This window comes from Suricata suricatta, chromosome 7 (genome assembly GCF_006229205.1).
Source record: "Suricata suricatta isolate VVHF042 chromosome 7, meerkat_22Aug2017_6uvM2_HiC, whole genome shotgun sequence".
In the NCBI taxonomy this organism is placed as follows: Eukaryota; Metazoa; Chordata; class Mammalia; order Carnivora; family Herpestidae; genus Suricata; species Suricata suricatta.
Window position 1 is genome coordinate 123,309,200 of NC_043706.1, and position 26,925 is coordinate 123,336,124.

At 38.9% G+C, this 26,925-nt stretch overlaps 1 protein-coding gene across 5 annotated transcripts in view; it reads right to left on the reverse strand.

Annotated features, from left to right (window-relative positions):
* HIVEP2 (human immunodeficiency virus type I enhancer binding protein 2) overlaps positions 1-26,925 on the reverse strand; it is a 199,385-nt gene that overhangs the window by 81,711 nt on the left and 90,749 nt on the right. For 4 of the 5 annotated variants that reach the window (XM_029943770.1, XM_029943766.1, XM_029943769.1 and 1 more), the window contains exon 2: positions 5,437-5,549. The gene's annotated coding sequence lies outside the window, so the exon portion shown is untranslated. Of the gene's footprint in view, positions 1-5,436; positions 5,550-15,210; positions 15,323-26,925 lie in introns of all 5 variants that reach the window. The other variant, XM_029943767.1, reaches the window with a different exon arrangement.

Sequence of the window (26,925 nt, forward strand, 5' to 3'; positions counted from 1 at the left end):
CGCCACGCCATCCAGCCAAGTTGCCTGGATTCATCTTCCTCACGTGCAACTCTGATTGCATTTCTCTTCTACTCAAAACTGTTCCGAGTCTTCCCACCACCACAGGCCAAATTAAATGTATAACCTTAGACCCAGAATCAAAGGCGATGGTGCCCCACATTCACATTACATTTACACCTGTATCTCCCGGGAAGCCATTACTTTAGAGGCCATGTTTTATTTTATCTCATTAGAGTTTTCTCGAAGGTCAATTGTTTTTATTCCCATGGTCAAGGCAAGGACAATAAAATGCCTTCTCAGGAGAATTAAAGGTTTTTTGTTTTATTTTATTTGTGGAAGAGGGTGTTGTCGTTATTCTACATAGAGAAGATTGTTTTTTGCACTCAAAAAGATCACTAAAATATATATAAATGTATTCTTATGGCTCTGCTCTGGATAGTTAATAAGTATCAGACTTGCTGATTCATCTCACTGATGTAACTAAATCCAGGTATAAATTTGCAGTCCCCAAAAGGAATTTTAAAAGAAAACCCACAGCCAAATATTTTTATTAAACTAAACAAATACTTATTGAATATCTACTATTTTTTCAATCACCATTTTCAAGGCTGAACAGGATACCAATAAAATAAAGACACAGCCTTTGCCTTTAAGCAGCTTAGTAGTGTGGCCTCTGAGAGAAAAACCACAGAAATCACTTTAATGTGAAGCACAAAAATACATACAAAAAGTGACATGAGAGAAGTATAAAATGTTAAGGGGAATCAGAGAGAAATTAGGTAAAAACATGAAGATGAGTAATGTTCATATCCTAAATAAATAATACTAAAATAAAAGAATTAGGCAGTTTCTGATATCAGTAAAGTGACCAATAGTCAATAATGCAAATGAGAGATGTCATTTACATAGTTCTTAATTACATCTAATTTGTTATTTGTCTTTGGACAATTCATGGATGAGAAGTCAGTGTGATATCAGGTTCAAACAGAAAGATCTCTAAGTGAGTGGTTTTGTCCAATATCCAATTTAGCAAATTATTATGCAAACTATCTAAGAGAATCAGAATTCCAAGGGCCATTCTTGATGTCTAACTAGGGATGTTTCCTGGAGTTTTTGAGATTCTCAGAGCAGGGGAAGCCACTGGGTGAATTTAACAAGTCAGTATCATCAAGGAAGAGATAGGTACACTGCCTCCAAGATTTTCTATGAGACCTGATTCTTCCCCAAAACTTCAACATAGCTACTATTTTCATATTTGATTCATACTGAACAGAACACAGTTACTGATGGTATCAGCAAAGCTCCAATATTTGAACACTGGCAGTCAACTAGACTGGTGACCGGGCAGCAAGTGACATACTATCTACAGTTGCAGGAAGTAGGGTTAACGTCTGGTTGTACAGCGGCTCACTAGTGCTGTGACTCTGAGCAAATCACTCAGTTGTAATCCTCTGGGCCTCCATTTCCTCAGACACAAAATAATATGTGAGTAAGAGCTACATAACAGTTATTGTCTAAAGTGAGATAATGTAAAATGGAAGCCATTTGTAATACTGTACAGTATTACACAAATGGTAATTCACGTCATGAGAGAAACAAGGAATTTAATTAATTACTAAGTTCTATTGTGTAGGTTTTGTGTGGAGAGTAAAAGATGAGAGATTTACCACCCAGAACCATCCTTCACTGTGAACTAAAGTAAGGAGACAAGAAGAAGGATAGGCAGGAGGGAATACTACGAAAAGATATAAAAGCAACCCTCAGTTTTTGGATGCTTAAAAAATGCTCATGGGAAAAAAAAGTGGTTTGTTTATACTATCGGCTTAATTAATGTTTGCTGACTGATGAATAAATGAAGGGGTAAAGTATGGAATGTGGGAATGAGTGAAAATCAAGGCAGGAAAGGGGCACCTGGGTGGCTTAGTTGGTTAAGCATCGGACCCTTGGTTTTGGCTCAGGTCATGATCTCAGGGTTCGTGAGTTCAAGCCCCACACGGGGCTGGGTGCTAACAGTGTGGAGTCTGCTTGGGAATTTCTGTCTCCTCTCTCTCTGTCCCTCTCCCATGTGCTCTGTCTCTCTCCTTCTCGAAACAAATAAATAAACCTTAAAAAAAAAAAGCAGGCAGTATCATGTTCTATAGAGTGGAAGAAAATAATTTTGGAAAAATGAAACCATGTAGCCCAAGAAGCTAACAGTAATGGGCTTCATTCACACAGGCTATAATAGCAAAAGAAATAAGTAGCAGTCATGGCAGAGACTTGAGTCTAGGCTTCATATCATTTTGGTAATATTTATTCACAAACATTGATACCTTCTTCAATAACCTTAACACATAAAGGAACCAAACAGAAGAGCTGTATGCATCTGAAAAGCTATAAAAATGACCCTACCTAAAAGGACACATTTTGAAGACCACAACACACTGAAGCTCAAGGGTCTACTCTGAATTCTATGTGACAGCAGGAAAAATTATACCAAACCCATAGAGAGCACAGAGTTGATCCAATGTGCAACTTCATCAGATCTTTATACAATCTGCTAAATGAGTCCAGACAGAATGGATTAAAAGTTTTCCTCACTTTTGTTTTCCATATTTGTGTAAGTAATGACATACATATTTATTTTATTATTTGTGAATTAAATTTGGATTTCAACAACTTCTAACTCCCAAAGTTACTAACTATAATAACTAAGTAGCTACTGCTCTGAAACTCAATTTCCTCAAGTGATTATGGTATTCTTAATCTTTACATTAAGAAGATTAAGCACCTATAGCACAGAGCTCATGGAACATGTTAATAATTTTCACTTTCCTTCTTACCTTTCTTCAGCTTAAAGAAGACATGCCACTTACATAGTTCTTAATTAATTATATCTAATGCAATGAAAAAATATAAATCTGATCACATTGTTAAAGGCCCATAGTCCAGCTAAAACTACCTTTAAAATGAATAATTTCAAGACCAGTCAAAAGCACTGGCTTCACCAAAAAAAAATAGCAGTGAACATTATTGGTTAAAAGATAAGATCACTTGTTTTTACTATATTTTACAAAAAGTGTCATCAAAGAAAAGTCTCTCTAATGGTGAGGGTTTTCCTTTCTTGTCTTAGTAACTGTTTTCTATCTACTACCAATTTGGGGTGGCAAATTTTTTAAATGTATCATTTATAAAAAATATCCCACTTGGGCTAATGGACAAGGCCAGGTTCGCAATAAAGTCATAGACAGATTACTGATTATATACAACACTGACATCGTAAAAGAACCACACCCATTTCATATGGAGTGTTTCCTCATCAAAGCAAGTATTTGGTTTAATTGAGGAAATATACCCATCTCTATGAGTTATGTCCTCAATGACAGGTTAGAGAATCAGTCACATGATGAATAAAATGTTAAGCATTGTTATGTTTAATGATTATAACTACCCTTACCACTACTAATCATCATCACAATCACTACTAGTTACTGAGCCCCTACTACTGGCCAGGAGTTTAATCCTCACATAATCTTATGAATGTATTTAACCAAAAAAAATTATTTTAAAACACAGGGACTCCAATGAGCTGACTTTTAAGCCAAGGCTCCCAGGACTCACAGAGTAATAAGCAAGGCGGAGGCCAACTATAGTCAAGGTCCAGACCACGTTCATTCTCAGGCAGCGCTTACAGAACATAATCTGTGCAGTCCCCTCAGCCTCCTTTAGGCTGGGTCCCACCAACTGAAATTTAACTGTAACACTGTGAGGTACTTTGGGAATAACTGTGAAGGCCCATCTTGTGAGTACATGGAAAGTTGACTATGGCAGACAAAAACACTTAGGTTAGTGGTACACAATATTAACTTTCATTTTCTAACATCTATTACAGCTATTTTGAATTTTTTAAACATTTCTCTTCCTAATGCGTTTTTCATCTAGCTGCCTTATATCCCTTTAATTATCCAAAAGAATTTTTTCTGAATAGAACCAGGTGCCCATAATAATGGAAATTATTGGTCACAAATGAATGTTGGGTCATGAGCCTTACAGAAAAAATTAAAAGATGTCCCAAGGTTCCCACACTGGATATTTCTACACTCGTTGAATACTCAAAAGCCACACTAACAAATCAATCTCCAGGGCAGCTGTCTTAAGGGAGATCATTTTAGACAACGCTAAAGCCGTTGTTGGCATCATATGAATTATGCAACAGTATCCCTGAAAAACCACCTGACCTCAGCACGTCTTAAGATGCCCATAGGTGAAGCAGACACTGTTAGTTCGGTTTTGAAGGCTGCTCCCCAAATGATTAGACGCTTTCCTCTCTTATTCATTATCATCCATCAGATTTTTAAATAGCCTCCATTTATTCAGAGGAAAATTAAATAACAAGCCACACAATTTAGAATCATGCATAAAATTTAGAATATCAGAAATGCAAATCTCGTGACCTGGACTAGAAATATAAATATTTTTCCAAATTTTCTGTTACTGTGTAAAGGGTTAATTAAAACATGAGTTTGCCTTGATTTAAAAAAAATAACCAAACCTTAAAATCAGTATCATTTAGACTTCTGATGCCAAAAATCTGTTTGACAGAGCAGGTTTTACTATACTGACATTTTAGCAGTAGCCAAAGTCCTGTTCCCACTAAATTCTGTCTTGGCAGCACCAGTAATTTGCTAAAAGCCTAAACTCCTCTTGGTTAGGAGTTCTCTACCTCAAGAGCTTTCCACAGATTCGCAGTGTAACGGGGAAGCTGAATTGAGTAAGACTTTTAAGGTTTCTATTCTTATCACAGAAATCAAACTTTCTGTAAAATGAGGATGGCTTAAAATAAGGAGAGATGCTAATTTACTCAAAATGTTCATTAGACTTTAGATTTGAATCTGACGCAATATAATAAAATTATACATAAATATCTCACTAACAGTAAAATCCAATATTCTTATAACACCCCAAGATTCAATATGCAAATAATTATTAAAAGAGTAAAGAAGGTGCCTGGGTGGCTCAGTCAGTTAAGTGTCTGACTCTTGGTTTCACCTGAGGTCATGATCTCATGGTTCATGAGACTGGGCTCTGCATCAGCACAGAGCCTGCTTAGGATTCTCTCTCTCCCTCTCTCTCACTGCCCCTCCCCTTCTCTCTCTCTCAAAATAAATAAATAAACTTAAAAAAAATAAGAAAAAGATAGTAACTAAAAGGATATGATTCCAAACTATAAATGAGCACATTTTCTAATTTTCCCGTCTTTCTAACTGGGATATTTCCCGAAATATTGTAAAGACTTGCAAACATGTTCATTTAGATAGCATCCCAGACATCTCTCACAGGTAGTATGGCCTCAAACCATTACTGTCCAAGTTTCACATAAAGCTTGATATTTTGCTCGAAAGGTCTTTCCAATAATTTTGAAATCAAACCATATAAAAAGCACTTGTTTCAACTCACCCAGCAGCTGAATGTTACTGAATTGGTAAAAGAGTGTTCCAACCAAATCAATTCACTTAATTTTTCAAGTCGATCTGATTACCATTGTCTTTTTAAAAATTCAAAGACTCCACCTAATGAGGAAAGGAAAACAAAAAGAAAAACAAATAGTGTTTAAACCCAAGTAGCATTGGATCAATACATTAATAACACAGAAATCAAGTCAAGATTACTATTAAATCTTCTCTCATGTTACTGTACTACTTGAAAGTGTACACCAACAAAAACATCCACCAACTTTGGAAAGAATTCACTGGCATGCATGATTTTCCAAGCCATTCTTTGAATGTTATACCTGACCTTCCAAAGAAAGTGTTTATTCTAGTAAAGACCTGTAAACAGCTTATAGGTTTATAAATAATATCATTTAATTCCATTTACTTTACCAGTAGACACACCTTTTCTGAAGCCCGACTATTAAACTACTATTTCTGTTCCAAGAGTAAGTTTGAAGAAAGCAAGCTATCTCTCAACTGATGAGAGCCTGAATAAATGGGATGCTGGAGGGCTAAGCAGAAGAGTGAGATTACAAAGTTGGACAGCGTCCAGCTACTCCCAAATCAAGTCTCCCCAGGATAGATTGAGTATGTTTTAAAGTCCCAGAACATCAGATCCAAATACACCCAAGCAAAAACTCAAACACCTATTCCAAAACCATAAACACATGATTTTTTATTATGCAATTTAGAATTAGCCACATATTACCACTTCTCTAATCCCACCCCACATATTAGTAAAATTAATTTAACTAATCTCAGTATTTAAGAAAGGTTGATATAGATTTGCTATCCACTATTAGAAGGCAGATGCTCAAAAAAAAAAAAAAAACCTGACCCAGAAGAAAACAAAAACATTCCTAACAATGGAGAAGACAAATTACAATAATTACATATACTAAGTAGCATATTAGTCACTGGAATTACATTTTCACTTCCAAGAAAATCTAATGTCTAGATTCCATACTTACTGCTACTCAAGAAATAATTATCTAGAAAATTCATATGGATCTGATCTCAAAAGGCTTCTTCATTTACAGAGACACATAGTCTTAATTATTATTCTAGGGTTCTTGCAATAAATATGACAAAAGTCAAATAGTTTAGTTATTTTAAGTTGCACTGGATCAACAAATATAAGCACTTAAAGGAGTTGCAAATGGTACAACATACACATTTTTCACACTTGAATATCCAGAGCTGTGAAAACATTTTCATACTTTTCTAGGCCTTAATGGAAGTTGCAAAGGCTCTTCCAAATAAAGTTCAGAAGATGGCTTTACAAAATCACCTCTGCATTCTTGCCATGATGGCTTTGTGTTAGTACCCTGTTTGGCAACTTAACCTTATGTTCGTCATTTTCCAAGAAAGAGTGAAGGCACTTCCCCTTATGATGCAAAATGACTTGAAGATTCTTGGGAATCCTTTTCTCACTGATTTGTCAACCTACGGGAAATGGACCTGTGCTGAAGTTTAGATCTACCATCTCCTTTCTGTGTTTGTTTCTTTCTTAATGTACTGTTTTCTTAATATGTAGTTCTTGCCTCATAAAAGGACTTAAGTTACTTGAGTGTACCCAGTCATTATGCCAGTATCTCCAAAGGTCTTTCATCTGTAATATAGCATATATTTTGTCATTTTAATCTAACTATGCTTATTTGAAATCTGTGATTTCAAATTACTTAGGAATATTTCAGTGGTGATATTACTAATTTATGATACCTCTTACCAAACCTCACAAGCAGTTAAGTACAAAATATACTAGTCATCTGTATGGATGATTCAGATGAATGACTGTTCCTAATTAGCACAGAAGATACAGATCTGTTGCCTGAATAACAGGTGAGCCTCATGTGTACAAACCACAATACAACATTCTTTAGAAATGTTCATTTCCTTAGAAATAAGCAATGACACCTAAGATACCACAATAGGTTCCCTACAGTTTCTATACCACACAGTAGTGCCCCACCTAAAATAATTTTATAATCTGATGAAAGCAGTTGAATCTAAACCTTCTTACCTTCAATTTGTTTTTATTGCCTGCCTCAAGACATGAGGAAAAAGGAAAAAAAACAAAAACAAAAGAAAACACCTCAGTCTGTGGTATTTTGGCTTCATCATAAAACCTAAATGCATCTGAAACTTTGTAGTTACATAGTCTAAACAATTGAGTAATTTATCACTAGCTAATAGTTGATCATGTTTGTCACCAATTGGTCTACATTTATATGTAATAAATCAGAGGTAGCCACAATGCTGAACCTGAATGACTTTCTCCAACTTAATGATTTATCCCATGTAGTATATAGGGACCATTCTCTGAATTAACCAGACCACTCCCTGAGAGCTCTTTCACCATCCATGCTCTTGCAACAATGAACACAGTAAACGTGTTGTTTTAGTAGCACTTGACACCCTGGAGTAAGCTTGGAAATACTGATGTCTTTATACCTCTGGACTAATCCTTAATCCAGGTCTGGGTCATCAAACACCTTCCCTCTATCAGTGATGAAGGTCATAGTCATTTGCTCAAGGTCATGCAACTAGAAGGTAGATTTCCTGACTACTATTCCACTATTTTCCCTTTACACGACTGATCTGCTCTGAGCACCAATGATACTAAAGATGCTTCCCAGTTTAAGATGAAAAGGAAAAGTGGAAGGCCATGAATGCAAAATGAGTGAGAGCAGACCAGCAAATACCACACCACCTTCTTCATCACGGTTAGAAGTAACTTGCTTCTTTGTAAATCTAGTAAAAATCTGGCCAAAGAGAATAAGGAAACAGAAATAACTTAACTGTTAGAAACCCAAACCTTGGTATATTTTGGCGGAGCTCCAAAATAACATTTGGAAAGCAATGCCCTGACAGCCAGAGTTAGTACAGTCGCCCTACTTGGTCATTTATGTTATTTTTCTTTAGAAACACATAACAACATTAGAGACATTTTTAACCAAAAAAAAAAAAAAAAAAACCTCTTAATCTCATCACCCAAACAGAATTATTTTCATTTTTTCAAATTTTAACTAGTATTTACTAATATTTCACATAGATGCTCTCATCACACACATAGAACAACGGATTCTAATGTTTTTCATTTATTATTTTTTAAACACATTCTACATTTTCATGTAATTTATATAATTTTCATCTTTAGTAGCCACAGAATATTTCATAGTTAGCAAACTTAGTCATTTCTTTAACCATTCCTGTATGCAAGAACATTTAAGATGGTCTCACTTATTTTTAACACTAGAGATACTACTTTTCTTTAAAATATTAACAGAAATAGTGTTATTATATAAAAGAGTAGGAGTATTTTTAAGGACTTTTATAGCCTTATATAAATCAACATTTATAGCCATGTTGATTTCAAGAGACTGAAATCACCTGTAAAGCTATCAGTGATGTCTGAGTTGTTTCATTTCCACCAAACCTTCTCACATTTTTTACATGACTAAATTTTTGATGGTTTATTTAATGCAAAATGGCACTTTTTGGTTGCTTTTTAATGTTAATGGTGACAATAATCATTCCCCCATTTAAAGGTAATTTCATTTTTTCCCAATTTTAATGTAAAAATTATCTCCATTTATATAATTTGACTACTTTTGGGTCCTGTTTTTTCTTGTGAACTTAAATAACCCTTTAATATGATACATATATTAACTTTTCTACACGTTGATCTGTAGGTTTATTTATTTTTATATCTTTAACCATTTAATACATCTGGCATGTATTTGGATCCACATTCAAATATTTTTTTTGACAAATTCCATGCTATCCACAGTACTATTTACTAAGCTTGCTATATTATATTTTTTGTCTGCACTGTATCATTATGGATCCATGATGGATGGACTTCCCATTTTGTTACACTGATCTACATATTTAAATTGGAACTTTTGTTCAGACTGAGTACATATAATGTGACCAGCATTGCCATATGAACTTGCTGTTGATGTGGTGGACAGTTGTCATTACTATTGTTTTACACTATATTTGAATCTACAGTAGGGCTAGATTTCTATTCTTTTTTTTTTTTCAAATGCTCCTTGATATTTCCTTAAGTGCACATATACACATGCACAACTCTTACCCCTTTTTCCAGATTATATTATTTGATTAAGTGTAATATTTGTCCTCATATTCAGCCATACCCGAAAAAATCCCATTAAAAGTTTGCATAGAATTGTGTTGAATCACATATATAAGTATCCTTTCAATATTTTGTTTTATCAAGTAAAAAATAGCATATTATGGTGCATCTCTATATTTATTACATTTTTTACATTCAATAAACATTTGCATTCTAAAAGACTCTTGATTTTGTGTCTCTTCTCCTTTCCATTTCACTTGCTTGGAAACACTGAATTCCTCACATCCAGCAACTGAATTATGTTGCAAGAGCCCTGAATAATACTCTTTACATGTGGGCAAATGCTGATTAAATAGAAATGTGTTGTAATTTCTAGCTTAAATAAAACATCTTAATCACCTCAACAAAGATGAAATTAAACTGTATATAAATGAGACAACCACCACAAAATAATGCCCCATGCCACTACTTTATTTTCTTAATATATTTATAAGATGCAGTCCCGAATTCATTTAAAACCTAGCTGAATGGCCAAGATACCTAGTATGTTCCTCCTTGCTCTCCATCCCGACCAGTGTCTCTCAGTTTTGCCCTCAACTAGATTCAAAGAGAGCAAAACCAACAGAGAACTACACCTAACTTAAACTATAATAATCTTTTAAACTTAAATTTGGCTAAGAATACTATATACATTGTTGAACATTTAATGATGTCCAAGTGTTATCTTCTCAATATAATGAACCTGGGGAATCTCAAGGAATCTTATATTTTATAAAATGTATGAGTACCTAAAGAATGCTAGACACCACACAGAAAAGGAAGGAAAGACAAATAGAAGGGAAACATCAGGAATATCTGTGTGAAGGTAGGCAGATAAGGACAGAACGTCATACTATGTGTCAAGTTGAATGAAAGCATGAGTGATGTGCTTCTCCAATTTCCTGAAGAAAGAAGCACATAGAAAATGTGGCAAATATTTAATCTAAGCCTTGTTTCCTGAAAGACTGCAAGATGCCCACAAATTTTCTTTCCCAGAGTTCAAAATAGCAAGCTGAGTGGGTGTAAGCACTTCAAGTGTAAAAAGAAAAAAAAAAAGGTAACTAAGGAAAAGGAAATCATACTTTTTGCTCCTCCGTATGAGAATTTTACATGAAGCCAGTTAAAAGGATTTTTTAATGATTTGGATCTACAGTACTCTTGAATCAGAATGTAAATACAGTCCTGATACTTAACCAGGGCCCTCTGGTCACTTTTAAAGATTGCAGTTTCTATGTAAAAACTAAATTTCCAACCTCATTGTTACTGTAAGCACATACAGTTTCACCCCAATAGAGCCAGAGACCTAAATGACCACAATACAACACTGACAAAAGGAAGAGCTGAAGATTCCTGGGGTCTCTAGCCCTCCCAGGGAGAGAAACCTTCCTCGACAATGCTTTTTTTTTAAAATGTATTATTATTTATTTTTGAAGGAGAGAGAGACAGAGTGCAAGCAGGGAAGGGGCAGAGAGAGAGAATCTGAAACAGGTTCCAAGCTCTGAGCTGTCAGCACAGAGCTCAACACGGGCCTCAAACCTACAAACTGTGAGATCATGACCTGAGCCAAAGTCAGATGTGTAACCGAATGAGCCACCCAGGCACCCCTCGACAATGCTTTTAAAACTTTAACATGCTTATATGAGTCACCAGAGAAGTTTGTTAAAATTTGAATCCTGATTCTACTGGTCTGGATGAATCTATCTTTGGGGATGCTCATGCAGTGGTCTGAGGTCCACATTTCCAGAAGAGCAGTTCTAGTCTATAACTGTTTCCTAACAGCCAGATAAGAGAAAATCACAATCAATTAAAAATATACAAAGTGGGGTGCCTGGGTAGCTCAGTCGGTATAAAGCAACCTATTCGTGGTTTCAGCTCAGGTCGTGATTTGGGGGTTCATGAGACTGAATGTTATATATAACGTATATATACATCATACTTGAGATTTACTCACCCTCTCTCACTCTGCCCCATTTCCCACACTCGCCCACACACTTTCTCTCTCTCTCTCTGAAAATGAATAAACTTAAAAAAATTAAAACTTAAACAAATAAAAGAACACTTGCAAGGTGTCTAACACAGTGCTAGGTGTCCTAAGAAATAACAAAATACACAATAACAAAGCCCTGAACCAACATATAAAAGTTAATTTAAAAAATTAAGTGCTGAATGCTAAAATGTGTGGTAATGATTCTAAGCATAACAAAAGTTGAGAACAGGAAGAGTTGTGTAAGGGTGAGAAGAGTGGCAAAGAGCTTCCCAATCAGGCTGCACTTGATCAAGCCTCAGGTTTGGGGTGGTGGGGACAAAGAGAGAGCAGGGCACCAGAAGAGGCAATGCTGGAAGGGACACTGAAAGTTCCAAAAAGCAAAAACTGCAATGCATCTGCCTTGTAGATGGCAGATATTATCATTTAAAATTTTAACCTGAATTCACTTTAAGCAGGTGAAGGGAACTTCCGACTTTGTTTAAAATTTGTAAGTGTGGGGACGCCTCGGTGGCTCACTCTGTTGAGCTTTCAACTCTTGATTTCAACTCAGGTCCTTGTGCCAGAGTCACGGGATCAAGCCCTGGGCCTGGCTCCACGCTGAGTGTAGAGCCTGCTTAAGATTCTCTCTCTCTCTTTCTCTCTTACTCTGCCCCTCTCCTCCATTCACTGTCTCTCTCAAAAAAAAAAAATTGTAAGTGGAATGCTATTCCAGGGCAGTAAAGAAATGGGTACATATGCCTTAATGTTATGAAAATTTTCTCCATTGGCAACAGCAATAGTTTCATTAATGACATTTTAGGCTTAAGCCTGGTAGCACAAAATTACCATTTATATTCACATATACATATATATTTATGCATATGTATGTCTTTGATTAACATATGTCTCTAATGATTAACAATTTTAAAAGCACTGGAATATAATTTTTCAGGACAATAGAATTAAGAGTCTTCTGTGATTTGGAGCACAGAATTTTACTTTTATTATAAAAATAAACACTTTTTTCTTCTATAAAATACTTTTAGATACACATACCCACACACACCCTCAGCTCCAGCATTATTCTCCCCTTCCCTCCCACGCTGGCTGACGATGAGAAAGAAAACACATCCAGAGGCAAAATGAAATTATTAATGAATTATACTTAGTTGTTTTTTAAATCTGCTTAGAAAGATTTTCCACCTACAATATGTCTGATATATTGCCCAGGGGATTTAACAGGAAATAAAAGAAAGAAACCAGAAATTGCAAAAGTCAATATTAACATGAAAATTTAATCTCTAAACTATTTACTAAAAAAGAAAAAAGAAAATTACAGGGAAAGAGGGCACCTGTAAACTGCAGGAGGGAAGGAAAGAAAGTATTTGAAAGAGAAATGGTACATTCTAGCATTCCCAGGAGAGGTGAACAATTTACCGAGTTCCAGTTCCATCTTTGGAACTACCAGCGTCACTTTATTGTAAGCAGTAAGAAACAACATATGGAACCCTGGCAAACACTGCATCTCCTATTAATGTGAAATGCTGTGACTCCGGGTTTACCAGCACACCTCTCCCTTACCGGTTCCTGTCCTACAAAACCTCCCTGTGCTTGCTAGAAGATGGGACTTAGGAATGGATTATGGCAAAACTCTGCACTTTCATAGTATCTAGACTTGAATGTTAAAGTGATGTGAAATGCATCACTATAGCTATGCTAAACAAGGCCCTTGTATTCAGGATGCACCAATGGACTTACTGATATTCCCAGTCTGATACACACCCATACACGCACTCTTTACCGACAAAAGAAATACATTACTCCGAGCACACTAAATTATTACTCATGAATGGCTTGCAAAGCACTAAACAGAATGCAAACAGTCATGCCCTAAAAAGACCGTGAAGTTCATCTTCTACAAATGTCTTCCTCTCTCTACTCTGAACGTTTTCAGGTGTCCTCTCCTAACTAGGTCATGGGCTCACGCAGGCTGCATTCCCCAACCCCTGCAAAAAAGAGCTAATAATCGCTTTCATACTTGACTGCCAAAAATGTAATGTGTTCTCATTAGGGAAAACAACAAGCCAACCAACCTTGGGACTTTGCAAAACTTCATGTAAAGAAAAAGATCTAATGGCTGGGGAAGAGATGGTTTGGGGAATGGGTTCGACTAGAATAGAAGCAAGAAACCCCCTCTGTGGGAGGGTTTATAACCCTGGTAAGCAGTGCAAGGGGTGGTGTCACCTAAACTAGAGCAAGACATGGTCTGCTTTCAGTTTTCTGAGGCAATTCCTATTTGAATTGAATTACCCCTTCACAAGACAGTTCATCAATGAGAAATTCCTTCTCTCTCTCTCTTTCTCTCCCACCTACATCTAGCCTTTTCATTAGTATTAAGGCATAATCCCATTTTTACTTCCTCAGCATCTATCATCATAATCCTCCATGTTTATGTGTCCACCTGCTTTTAGAATTACCAACAGAAACTACCAGAAGTCACAGGAGTTAAATTTGCAACAGCGCAAACCTCTAACTACAGAGGCCATGGAGGGAAACAGGTTCAGTTAAGAAAGATTTCCTCAGCCAGAGTTTAAGTCCACACTAACCAGGCTGCCCTGCCCAGATCAAATGAAGGTCAATGCAACGTCCCCAGAGGAAACTGTTCAACTCGCCTGGTCGGTTCCCCAGAGCCCTGCCAAGGAGGCCCTGCCGTCTGACAGCCGACCTGGCAGAGCCAGCGTCTTCCCCAGACTGAGAGTCCTCCCCCCACCACCGAAGAGGAGCACCAAAGCCAGCAAAGCACCCCTGAGCAGCTGGGGGCCGCCACTTGTGGATGACACAACGGCAGGCTCCCTCCGCCCTGGGAGTGTTAGAAATCTCTGCCGGTGACGAGAGCTGTCGAAGTGTATACTGAGAGACAGGACATCCCTCCTGGCATTCTGGGTGACTAAAGCCCAGGCCAAGGCAACAACAGCCTGGCCTGAGGACAGTCTGCTCCTCACATCAAAGCTGGAGGCCCTGGGAGGCTGGCCAGCAGCCAAAGACGCAACGAGCAGCAGGGGAGAGTGTTGCCTTAGGACAATAGCAAACTGGGCCATGGTAGAGTCTGTAAATTCCAAGCACTGGGGAGGTCTGCTCAGAGATTTCACCCTCTCCTGTCAGGGCTGTGATTGAATTTCCTTTGAAGAAAAAAAAAGAAAGAAAGAAAGAAAAAGAAAAAGAATATACATTCCCAAGCCTTCTGTCTGCAAAAGCAGACACCACAGTGCACGTTAATGCACTCTGGTCCTTTTCAGCCCGCAGCCACTGTCTGAAACAATACAGCTAAGTGAGATGTGACATTCTCCCGTTCATCTTATTAGGGCATGAAGTCTAAGGGGGTAATTAAGATCATTTAAATGCAAACATCACTGCTCCATTGCTAAGATCCTTCCAAGATAGTTCCCATCAGTTCTGTTTAATTAGAGCAGCGCCCCATGTTAACAATAACCTGACAGTTTTGTTTATTGGACAGGACAAAGCATTATCATCTCATTTTGGGTAACAAGAACTGAAGGTGAGAAGCATCAAACTCCCAGTCACAAAGATGTCTCGTCTCTTGGACCTGAGAGGCTGGACTTGGAAACGTTTACCGCTTGCTCAACAGAAATGGAGTTAATTCAAGGATCATCTTCTATCCTCCTCACTTTGTGGTAGAGCTTTCTGCACAAAAACCTATAGGAAACCAACGAAGGGGGGAAAAATCTGTAAAAGAGAAAAAGAAAAAGCAATCAATCATTCTCCTTTCCATGGTCTTAAAATGGGATTCCTAAAAAGACCAGGATAAATGCTATCAGAGTCCTGGAGTCCCATCAAGGAAGCAAGCATCAAAGGCAAACATGGCCACTGGAGTGATGGGCGCCATCATGAGAATCCTCACTGCATAAATGCTCATGAGAACAGAGAGGACCTTGTGAGTTTTCCTTTCAGAGGAAATGAATATGAGTTGAGATCACTCAACTCTAATCCACCCTGTACCTCAGGGTTATCCTGTTGGCAGCACATGCCCCGATTAGGCAGCAGTTTTGTCATGGCCCCGCGTGTCATTCGTAGTGGCATGCTGGGGGTGGTACAGCTTCCAACTCCCTGCTAATCCAGTGTGGGGAAGGCCAAGGTACAGAGTTTTACTTGATTGCATAAAATGTAGAGCTAATTCCAGCTTCTGAATCATTATTCTGGCTGTTTCACCATCCTTAAACCATATTACAACCTTTTGAAAGTATCTTTTCAATTCTCACTTATTTTCATATAGGAAGACACTTAAAGTCATTCTGGTAGGTTTCAAAAAGGGGAAACTATGACAAGGAAGAAAAGGAGAGTTTTACAAATATATGCAATTTAAAATGGTCACCAGTGGCATTGGTGGGTGGGTCAGGCCCTACATTTTCTTGTGTGATCGTCAACCCCTTTATAAAAACTCCGGACAATTAGCACTTAGCAGGACTTCAGTGCCTGAAGACACAAATCGATTTTGCTTTAGTCACACTTCTCAGAGAAGGGAAACATTAAATAATGAAAATAAAAAAGCTGCTAACTGATATAGGAAGAACCTTAGCTATTTCTGTAATAACTCCACTGGGATTTACACTGGATGTTATAAAAACAGGATGTTTTGTTTGTTGTTCCTGATACAAGACTACCAAACCAGTAGAAGACTACAAAATACATCAAAATTACAAATCTATGTGAAGTTTCTAGTGTTAAAAATGCCACATGGAATTTTTATTCATGTATTTAACATTTTTGCTCAATGTGGGAAGACCTCTGGAAACATATTTCTTCTTTTTATGAATGGCAAAAGGGAAACAGTTACATAACATAATTCTGCAATGCTCCAGCTAAGCTAGTGCAGGGAACTTAACCATAAATGTCAGACAGTCAAAGATGAGTCTTCACTGCTAAGACTTCTTATTTTTAAAGTTAATATGGATTAATGAGTGGTATCTGGATGCGTGTTCCATTTACTTAGAAGCTACTTCCCAATAATATAAGGAGTCCAATAAGAAAATTTTTCTAATGTTCCTTCAATGCAATGTGATGAAGCTACCAGTACTAGGACCAAAGGGTGAACTTACTATTAATGGCATATAGGTCATTGTAAATGGGTATGACTAGCACACCCATATATACAATCTTATCTGTGTGTAGGGGTAGGGAGAGAAGGGTGGAGTAGGGGTTATCTCCATAAATGAAGTCATGATTTTTCACTACTTCCTGCTTAAGTAAACAGAAGCCACATCATTCCCTTATCTTGACCCACATAGCCTCTTTTGGGAGGCCAAATAAGACATAAGTGCACCTCGATATTCTCCCAAGCAGACAGCTGAGTTCTGCTCTGTGCATTTAGATGCTTTTTGAAATAGCCGGGAAAGTCACTCAAAAAACCACTTGCTGTTACAATTTCATGAATGAGTCTCCATTCAAACAAAGTCCAAGAACCAAGTGACCCATGAGTTTAGGAAGGAAATAGAAGCTACTTTTACCCTCTCAAGTCGTAGGGCCTACACCTAATTAATATGGCTAATGGTTTCATTTTTTATAAAGCTATTAAAAATATCTCTTTAATATCTAACCACTTACAAACTTTCCTGCCTGGTGAAATAGAGGTTTTGCTTCATTTCTCACTATCTATAATTTACCATTTCTGCCATCTGTTGACATATTCAACAATCATTTTTAAAAATGATTTGTATCTTTAAGTGATCTCTATCCCCAACATGGGGCTTGAACTTACAGTGCTGAGATCAAGAGTCACACGCTCTACTGACTTAGTCGGCCAGGTGCCCCTCAACAACCATCCACTAAATACCCATCACATACCAAACACTGTGATGTATCAGAAGGTACACAAATGTGTTTTCTGACCTCAGTAAATACCTGATTTGCCGACAGGATGAACGGTGCTATAGTAAAGGTTACAATAGGGCCCCCAGCAAGAGTTGAGTCAAGAAAGGGCTGAGGGTAGATATACTTGAAATGGATCTGGAGTCATCAGTTGAAGCTCGCCAACGTAGACAAGGAAAAAAACAAGTTTGAGAGGAAACAGAGCATATTCAGTTTTAGAACTAATTAGATTTGTTTAGAATATTCAAGTCGAAATTGTCCAAGCAGGCATATAGATATAGAACCCACAGGATACCTGGGCTGCAAATCCAGTTTGGAAGGCCATTAAGAGTATCAGCATTTAGAGTGATACTTAAAACAATAGGCCTGGGTACACAGTTCAGGAAGTGACAGAGAGAAGAGGCCCATGGCTGCACTTTGGGAAAAGCCACAAAAGAAGGGAGTTGTGGGAAGGGGCTGGGAACAGGGTCACAGGTCACAGTGCCTCAAGTCCAATGAAAGAAAAATTTAAACGATAAACAAAGTCAAGTACAAATCAACTGTAGGTCCAATGAGACTAAAGGTTTCACTGAATTTCAAAATTACGAGGTCACTGATAGTCCTTTCTAGAGCAGGTGACCAAAACTGTGATGCACTTGAGATAGGTAATGTAGAAGCTAGAAAACCATTAGGATTGTTGGTTCTAGTTTATTTACTATAGAAGTGGAAGATATGTGAGCATGTTTATTTTTCCAAGTTGAGAGACCTTTAGTAGCTATGGCCCTGGGGGCAAGAAAGGGTATCCTAGCAATATTTGACTAGATTAAATGTTAGCCACAGTAGAGAGAGATAATTAAGACTTCACTATGTTAAAGTAAAATTTCAAAGCCCCTGGGTGGCTCAGTTGGTTAAGTGTCTAACTTCAGCTCAGGTCATGATCTTGCACGCTGTGAGTTCACGCCCCATGTCAGGCTCAGTGCTGACAGCTCAGAGCCTGGAGCCTGCTTTGGATTCTGTGTCTCTCTCTCTGCTCCCCTCCCGCTCATGCTCTCTCTCAGAAATAAACATTAAAAAAAATTTTTTTAAAAGGAAAATTTCAGATTCTCAACAATTAACTAACTACTGATATTGCTTATTGATTTGGAGAGACAAAAAATATCAGCAAGAAACCACACAACACTGGAGAAATCTTAAAACTTCTAAAAGGCAAAGGAAGTTTTGATCATAGATTTTTCAAGCTGAACAAAACCTTATAGATCATGCATTTCAATCTCTGATTTGAAAGCAAATTTTAAAGCAATGGCATAATAAGACCTTCCATTGGAAAATATCAAAACCGAATTTAAACTGTGCAAGATTAAAGAAATTACTCAAGACAGAGAAGAGGTACTAACTAGCCTGTTTTCAAAATGCTTAAACATTTGATTCAGTCATCCCAATAGGAGGTAATTCCTAAACCTGGTGATGACAAGCTATTAGTGACTGTACCAAGAAAATTCCTGAAGAGGTACCCTAAAAGCTTCCACTGACCTTTCACACACTTAGCACCTAATAACTAACTTCCTCCTGCTCAGGCTGGGCCCATGCCCCCCAGTAGCTTTCACCCGTTGTCTCATGAAAAGGAAACACCTGTATTGAAAAGAGTAAACAAGGAATCATACCAAGTGAAAAACGTAGTTTTACAGTGTGATGGTTTGTGTTGTCAGACTATAACTTAAAACCCAGTATTTTATGATGAAAAACTGAAGGAGAAGTGCTTCTTTAGAACTTTAAAAACTAAATTATACAACCAGTTTCTGGAGAATATAAAAATGAGAGAGGTCCTTTTGTACTTCTTTTCCAACTCCCTTTGTCTTTATGTTTTAAGTAAGAAATGAAAAAAAAATCACCAAGAGGAAGTATCTTTATTAGGCCTGAAATAAATAAGGTCGGGTAATAGGATTTGACTCCCAGCCAAGAGTGGAGTCCACCTGCCCTTAGTCTGGAAATCCGTAGGATTGTGGCTCTCACATTTAGACACACACATATACACCAATCATTATCTCATTTCTTTATGAGATCTAGCAGATAGTTTGGCAGCCTAGACTCTGTTTAGACTGCTCTGATTCCCATAAAAAGGAAGCTTAAAAGTTTGAGCTTACTACTGAAAACATGAAGAAAATGAATGACCTAGAAATGGTAATGGAGTCTGAAACAATCATCGCATAGAAATAAAAACAATCAACATTTACCGAATCCTTGTGTTTCGGCAATGTGCTCAGTGATTTATGTGTATCTTCTCATTAAATCCTTTATGAGACAGGCACTAATATTACCTCCCTTACAGAGGATTTAAGGCCCCCAGGTTAAGGAACATATCCATTACCTCACTCAAAGTGCTGAAAATATATATTTTTTAATCCAGTGAGTCTGACTGAAAACCAAAGCTTTTGAAAACACATACATAGTAGCAATATAAGAAGATGCTCGATTTGAAGAAATCCAAGCATCCGGCAATTATTTGCCCTCAATTTTCAGCTCCACTCATGATTTCAACCTGGCAAATGAACTACCAGTGCCAATCCGAAGAAAGTGTAGTAATACATTGAGCCATTCCTATTACTCACTATCTATACTGGTATAACTGAACCACATGGGAGTCAGGGGAGTCAACCAGGTCTGTATACAACGGTGACAGAACCCTTTCACACTTAGAATGAAGGTCACTGCTCTAAATTGGGCACCAAATCAAAATCTTTCTTAGACAACTCAAAGAGTATTCTTTTACCCAGATCATTGTCCTAATTTACTCTGGCACTGAGAAGTGTTTATTACTATAAACTAAGACTAAAATTTATGGGTTTGGAGGACTTTATATGCCTATGTTCCACCAGATTAATTTTGGAGGGCATGCCATGCTCTCCTTCTCCACAAAATACAACACGTCTTTGTTCTTAAACAAAAGCCACAAATTTCCAAAAAAGAAACGAAACGTCACTACATGATACTCTTTTAAGTTGTGTTTTAACTTCATTATTGGGTAAATGTCTTCATTTAATTTTTCTATCAAAAAAATGCTTTTCTTATAAAATGTTCATGATGAATTCCTTTTCTTCTGGTCATTTATCCAATTAGTCATTCAACAAACAATAATTGGATACTTCCAAAGCTGTCGTTCTTGTCCTCATAGAACTCAGGGGCCAGGAAAGGACAGACATGGAAAACAGACTGTTACTTTGTAGATCCTGTAACAAAAGGCAAGCCATGTAAGATGTGATAGTACTTGAGAAAGTACTCTCCTCTAAGTGCACACAATTTAATATGTGGAAGGTAAGCATGCTTCCTGTCATGATCTGAAGCCTCAAATACATAGGTGGTTAAAAGAGACACATGCTAAATCCACCACAACTATACTTTCTCTCAAAACTGGTGAATGTCCTAGAGCATTCAGAATCCAATTTGAAAATGATCAGTACAGATGATCTAGAAACTTCCTGAAAGAAGTCACTGGCCATCATTCCTTTATTCTACCTTGCACAGACTTATCACTGAGTCTAACATACCAATTTGTGCAATTTGACAAGTGAAGAGAGAAAGGGACGGGGGGGGGGGGACTAGATAGGATTTGTCAGAACTGAAAGCCTCTTTCAAGTCTTGGAGTAGCAGCCTTTTCCACTGGATCTTTCTAGCCTAAGGTAATAAACATCTCTATCTGTGACAAACTTGATGTAAAAATTTATTTGGTGTATAAACAAAAAGCATTTGTTCTTATTGGTTCGTATCTTTTAATTAACCTAAACTCCCCTTAGTTTAACTGCATACTTGTACAACATGTATCATTTTTTTTTTTTACTCTTTCTAAAACCTGCTAAGATTCCAGTTGTTTTGTTATGATTTCCCTCAGTTAGTGAAGGAAAGTCTCAGTCCATAGATTAAGGTGTTTGTCTTTTCCTCCTTCGGCAGACTTTGGCAGACTAAGTCCATTTGGCAAAGATTATACACAAGAGCATGTCCAAATGGAATCCAAGTACACTGCCAGATGTCTATTTTGTCCACATCGGAGAAGCAAAGCATAGGCTGTCCAGCCTGTCTGCCCTCCAAGTCTGGGACTTAGGGTGGGAAGTCCCAGTGGAAGGAAGAGTCTAAGCTTCCTACTTGAGAGTCTCCTTGTGACTTTGGTAAAGAATTCACTAGGAACAGGCACAGGCTGGACTATTAAACTTCATCTCCCAGCCTGCCAAAATGGTTCCTTCTTAAAATAAGTCGTGTTCTAAAAGTTCGCTTCTATGCTTACTACTTGAAATTTGGGATGTACCCTCTAGAACCGATGTCACAGATGGCAACGGGCATGCAGGCTAGCCTAAGGCTGTGTAGTAAGAGTACAGAACCTATATCACCTTATATATCTCGGCTTTTATTTGAAAAAGCAGGCACGCTTGGGACTTGAGTCAATGGGAGATGAAACTACTCCTCACTTCTTCCTACATGGGCCATAACAGTCTAGGTAAAACCCTGAGACGTAAATAATAATACAAGAACAGCAAGACACATTCTCCAGAAGCAGAGTGATGGGTCAGGGCCATCAGGGGGAAGAATTTTAGCGGCAGTCATCTTTTGCAAAGGCAGCAACGGTGGTCCAGTTACTGGTAGCAACTGAGGGGCCTGAAGAGTGGACAGCAAGAAGAGATGGCCCTGAGACTAGGTGAGTCAGACACAAGCTATGTGGCGAAAAGGAAGTGCCCTAAAGTCGAGGGCAAGAGGAAGGGAAAGGGAGTTCCTGCCTCAAGCCAGGAGGGGAAATCCCTGGGCTGCTCTTCACTCTGTCACAGGATTAGAAAAATTCATCATTTAGTAATTTAGCCCTCCCAATCCTCACATTCCTTCTCTGGCTTCCAAAAGTCAAGCTTTATGTTGTAAATGAGAATCTGCTTCAGACCAGTATATGTGCAATGCTCCTCGGATTTACTGTTGGTCTACAGTGGTTCTCAACCAGGGTGATTTTGTCCCTCAAGAACCACTAGGCCAATGCCTGTGGTTATTTCTGGTTATCACAACCAGGGAGGGTTATCACAACCAGGGTGGGTAAAGGCCAGGGATGCTGGTTAATATCCTACGATACACAGGACAGCCCCCCCCCAACAAACCACCCCTTAATCTCAATCGCCCCAAGTTCAGAAACCCTCTATCTCTGTAACTGTGCTACGGTCGCTCTCTGTTATTTGTTACTGTGCTCGGGCTGCGTCTCCGTATGTGATTATAGACAGCACAAGAATCCCACAGATCACTCCGCCACTCAAACTCCACTGTGAACCTCGGGGTCAACTACAAGGAATTCTATACACGATCAACAACATTCTTCAGAATTAACAGAGAATGACATTTGATTTTTAACTGAAAAATTTAAAATCAAGAGAGCCGATTGTTGAAAGCCTCGCACTAAGGGGATGTATGGCATGAACTTGGTATCACCGGGACCGCAGTGCTGCTTTCTAGAGCAGGGTGCTGTGTAAGCTCCTGTTGAATGTAAACCCTGCCATTAATGCCACATTCTGCTTCTTAAGCATTTCCATTAACAGCAGCTGAGCATCCAGGGACAACCCAGGAGTGTCAGCTGGCTCCAGAAATGCCCACAATGCACCAGTGTTAAAGCAATCATCTCCCCCCAGGCAATGCGCCCAGGGTCACTAATCAGGGCGCAGGCAGTTCCATGACCAGGACAAGGGCCATAACCTCTCTCTGGTCCTCTCTTCCTTCAACTGAATAGAGAGAGAGTTTGACTTAGTCATCTCCAGCCTCCCTTTCAATCCCCACTGCCATGATCATTTTTCTTCCCAGATGGAAATGAGAAGAGGGGCTGCTGCAAAGAAAGTTGTCCAAAGAGACCTTGTGAAGCCCTCTCTAGCAAGGGCTCCCGCTGTGGGGTGTCTGGGAGCCTGGCAGACCCAGTGAGCAGTCCCACAAGAGAGGTCTTTTTAACAAAAGCGAAAAAGGGTCCCAAGCCTGACAGAGCACATGTCCATTTAGCTACAGGCTGTATCAGAAGTGATGACTGTAAGGAATCAAAAAACAACCTCCATGTGTGTGCAGCAGGGAAAGGACTAATCATTACACACTGGCCTCGTCAGCCGCAGCCTCCCGCGAAGACAGCCATCACCTCCCGAGCACCCTCGTCTCATTAGGAGGGACAGAGCAAGAGGACAGTGTGTTTGCAACTGTGTCTTTGTAAGAAAATCGCAGACAAAAGCAAAAATGGGAAGGCAGCAACAACTCGAGTTTGCGGAGCCTTTACATGTAACGGACAAATACGTTACATACTTAGAACCACTGGGTGGGGACCCAAAGTAATTCTAGTTCTAGGGAGCTGCTCAGCAGGATTGAATGGTCTGCGGAGACAGTTTTCATTCACTAAGAACGGACACCGTTTTTGTGAGTGTCCTCCCCGCTCCTCCCGCCCCCTGAGATTTCTGTGCCAGGCTTCTGTTCACATGCTTCATGTGGCTATTTAAAAGTAGCAATGTCAAAGGCATACTCAGGCCTTACTAAGTATGAAAAGTAAAAGATTATATTTCTTGTCCTCAAGATTTTAAAATCGGAATATGAAAACTCATTAAAAATATGCCACAGTGGGGGCCTATGTAAGGAGAAGTAGAACTTAAAAAAAATCTATTTTTCTGCCATTTCAACCTTATCACAGCTTCCCCAGGGCTATGTTTTTCCAGCAGAAACACCAGGATTTTAATATGTATTTGTAATATGAGGCCTTCTGATAAAGCATGTTTGCTTTCTGGGTTTGTTTTTTGTTTGGGCTCATTTTGTTTCACTAAGAGCCGCTACTGTTTAAAGCACTTACCATCTGCATTTGAGAATTCTTGACAACCACCGTCTCACTACTTTTTGCCACATGCTGTTGAAGGGGGAAATGGTAAGTACTCTCACCCAATTTCACTAAGAAATAGACAGCAAGGGGTTAAAAATAGGAGCCCTTCCCATCCCCTCCCCCTTCTACCTACTGCTCCCCCTGACCTATATCTAGGACTCTCCCCAGGCTACCCTAAAAAAAAAAGGAGGGAAAAGAATCTCCTTTAACTCCTATTACTGCCATCGAAAGACTGCAGACTCCACGTGCAGTTTTTTCCTGGTAAAATGAAAAGGCAGACAGATGCCCAGAGTTGAGTTCCTTCTCACTGCAGTGAACTCTAACGCGACCAATGTGCTACAAAAATCAATAGCAGTACTGATTGCCTTTTTTGGAGCTGCCCGGGCAGTCAGCATGGACAGGGGGCATTGCTAAGTCCAGACACACTGCCTGGATCAAGCACTCCAAACAAGCTTCACAATAGAGAAGCGTGAGTAATTACCTTATTAAAGAGATAACTGTAAAGTCTGATGCAAACAGACAAGCGTAAATCCTTCAACGCACAGACCAAATGCTTGGCTTGGCGGCCATAAAATGCAATAAGCAATGAAATCTAGGTTATATTACCCAACTTCCAAAAGCCTAACGCCCCTTTTTATCCTTCAAAAGATGACATCTCCACATGCACAAAGGAACGGTCTGCAAGGGCGAACTCTGGGTAAGAGGGGCTCCCCGATTACACCGAACCCACACAGGAAGTTGAGGGGAAACCTCCATGACAGGTCTGTAACCTAGTCTTCCGTGCATGAATGCAGGGCGGAGAAGGGGAACTCCTCTACTTCAACTTGGCTCACATTATTCAGAAGAATGCCAAAGCTAATCAATAATTGCCCAAACAATCCCTTCCGTGATCCTTGTTCCTCTTGTCCACAAATGCAGTGGGGATGGTGTATTTCTGAATTCCGAGAATGACAAACAACATATCTGGGATCTCAGTTTTACTTTTAAATTGTTATTTCATTGCTACCAACCAGCAAATCTAAGCAAAACATAAAGAGGTCTAAAACACCGTTAGAAAGCAGAGCTTAAGTAAATGAGCAAATTAGAAAAAATATTATGTCACCTACTCAAATGTTATCTGTCAACTTAAGACAAAAATCCAAATAAAGAGGTTTCAAACAGCCCCTCTACAGTAAGCTATTGTACAGTTCATACGTCTGGGTCATTCACAACTCCCGGAAATAGCTGCATGTTCGCCAAATGCTCTTACTTCGTGTGTTCTCACGGGCTTGCAGGACTTGTGCAAATTGTTTTCCAAGCACCATCCGGCCATAATGACCAGGTTACTACTGATAATTATGCTTGCCTGTCTATAGGTTTGTCAGCTAAAGAAATCCACAGACGGCTGTCATAATGAGCAGAAATCTACTTGTGGCACAGCTGCGCTGACCACAACGCATTAGAAAAACAACCCTCTTTGCAATAACCAGTTCTGGGCATCACTGGTTAAAAAAGACTAGTTTCCTGTTTTTCTCAAAAACTTCAGAGTGTGGGTATTGCTATTTTTTACCCCACCCACATCTTTTCTCTTTAATTGTTGAAGATTTGGTGCTGTAAACACCTAATCATGGGCTTTTTTTTTTTTTTTATTATAACTCAGAGTTTAATTTTAGGTCAGACTTATCCTTTCCAAGCCAGCATCTGCCCTGTGCCAACGTGTGGGTGGGAGAGAGAGCTGGGGGTGCTGGGTCGGGAGCTTTAGGAGGAAGGGAGCCCCTCCCTGGAAAGGGAACCTCAGCCCAGGCTTGAGCAACACCTCCCCACTCTATGGCCGGGACCAGAACCAGGAGCAGGCAATGGCACCTCTAGGCTGGCTGAGCTTGGCTGGAGTCTGGTGGCCTTATGACACACAGCATCAAGTGCCCTGCTTGACATATCATCTCAATTATTCTAAGATATTTCTCTTCTTCACTTTGAAATGTTAATTCCTTTCTTTCCAGGAGAGATCTAAGCACACGTATGCAGTGCACATCATCACAAGGTTGGCTGTTCCTTCTGCCTGACCCCAAAAAGTCCCTGCTCCATTCAAGGTCACCTCTCAAACTCTCTCTCCACTTAATTAGTACACACACACATAGAGCATATGTTCCAGGAAGGCTGGCATATATCTGTTCCCCATCCCTAGGATAGCAGCTTCTCAGGAGAAGCAATACTGTTTTTGTTTACCCCTTATCCCTGATACCTTAAACAGTGCCTGGAAAATAGCAGGTGATTCATATTTGATTAATATTTGCTCAGAATGAACGCACCCACACAGGCACTGTTAATTCATGACCATCTTCAGCTCACCTCCTAACTCTGTGGAAACGCCCAACTCTGTGGAAACCCTCATCTACTGTACAGTAGTTTGCTTGCTTCCGGTTTTCTTATAAACCCAGAGCTCTTAAGAGACGGAAACTGCACTCTGCTCACTGCTCAGACCTAGTACATAACAGGTGCTCAATAAACATCTGCTGAATGTTACTAAATGAATCACCTGTGATTGCCTAGTTTGGGGCCAGGGCCTGGGCAGATATTTTAGAAATATGAAAAAGTGGAAAAACACAGATGTCTGTCTATAATTTTTTCTTTTACCTACACTCAAACTTTT